At 36.0% G+C, this 1781-nt stretch overlaps 1 protein-coding gene across 1 annotated transcript in view; it reads right to left on the reverse strand.

Moving 5' to 3' along the window:
• Positions 1-1781, reverse strand: part of LOC101584716 (ATP-binding cassette sub-family G member 2-like) — a 99184-nt gene that overhangs the window by 6836 nt on the left and 90567 nt on the right. The gene's annotated exons all lie outside the window — the stretch shown is intronic.

The raw sequence follows: 1781 nt of genomic DNA on the forward strand, positions 1-1781 counted from the left end.
TAGGAGTACTTTGAAGAGCATGAACAGACCAGAAAGAGAAGCCAAAAGAAAACCTAAGTCAAGCTAGGCTGGCAATATGAGATGGAGCTCAGAAGACCAGAATGTTGGCAGGAATGAAGAAAGTAAATACCAGGCAACCCTGTGACTGGCTAAATGAGGGTGCTAAGGGTTTAGGTCAATAGAAAGGGAAGAGCAAAAACTGCAGGCATAGTGGAATAAAGACACCTATTTGAGGAAGGGACACAGGATAAAAGAATATTGTGATTTGGAAAAAAAAAACATTTACCTTATTCCAAGTTCATTCTGATTTTTCTGAAACCTTTCCTGAAAATATATCAAGTTTTCCTATCATTATTAGATTGATTATAGCAAGGGCTCCATCATCAAGTCCACCACTATCATACTTGACTTTTTTCCCTAGGTTTACCATTCTCAGATAATGCCCATACTGTTAGGACACAATCACATTAGTGAGGGGCCATAACTGATGGATACCCAAGTCCCTGTTCATGTTTCAGGCTCACCAATAACATGTGAAATTCTTTTCATATGTTCTGTGATGTTGCTATTAAAACCACTCTGAAAGATAATGAAGAAATAGATCAACTTTCCCTTGGCTTGGCTGGGAAATCTGATTCATTCAGATTCAGTCAGCATTTCTTGGAAAGCCAGTTGGTGCACTGGTGTTGTCCCAGGCTCTCGAATCACATCAGCAAATAAGTATCACTGTTTTTTAAAACTTGTATTCAAGCAAAAGGACATATGTTATTGACAGTAAACAAAAGTAAATGAATCAGATATTTTTTAGATGATCAGTACTACTTAAAAGAAGATAGGAAAGAAAAGGTAGTTTTAGGCCAAGGTATTTGAATTTTATCCTGGATGACTTATAAATACAACCTAAATAGTAGTCACATGAATTACCTGTACATGTATTTCCACATAAAGTAAGGAGGATATATAATTCCAAAACAACATCTGTATTTCACTACAATTTTTAAAACTAAATTTAATTCTGCTTCAGTGGCCAGTTGAATTTTCAAGTCATTATATTTAACAACACTTCAGAAAATGACATCATGTTAAATCAAGTGTTGGTTTTTACTAGAAATGAATGCAACCTATTGTAATTATTATTGAAGTTTTCCTAAAAATTCCCAAAAGAGGATGCCAGCAGACAGCACCTTTGACATTTAAATAAGTATTTGTTTATAGTGTCTTTCAATCTTTTACTTCCTTCCCACACTTTAAGGATGATCACCATCAAGGCTATCATTCCCCTTCTCTACACTGATTTCCAAGTTTCTGGAAAACCTTGGATGAGAAATTCAGGGACACACTAGGTCAAAGAGCAATACTTTGACACACAGAGGCTGCCTTCTTCTTTGGGTTCACAATGAGAATGTCATTAGTGTTTTCCTCTCCTGAGGGTTTCATTCCCTCTACTACTCTCCTTGAGGTCCTACAAGCTCAGGTCTAGGTGTGGCCATCATTCTGTAACAGATAAGAGTGAAAGCTAACAGCTATGGGATTTTTAAAGTCTAAACTTATGCAGTTAAGATATATTTTTAGTTTGATAGTAAAAGAACACCATTAAGTTAGGCATTGTTTAGTACACACAAAATTTTGAGATCTTTTAGTCTGTGTCATTGATCCACATGTTTGTTTTTGTGCCAGTGCTATGCTTTTTTTAAATCACTGTAGATTTGTAGTGTAAGTTGAAATACAGAACTGTGATCCTTCCAGCTTTGCTTCTTTTGCTCACACTGAACTGCTCACCA

This window comes from Octodon degus, unplaced genomic scaffold, assembly GCF_000260255.1.
Source record: "Octodon degus isolate 3935 unplaced genomic scaffold, OctDeg1.0 scaffold00125, whole genome shotgun sequence".
Classification (NCBI taxonomy): domain Eukaryota; kingdom Metazoa; phylum Chordata; class Mammalia; order Rodentia; family Octodontidae; genus Octodon; species Octodon degus.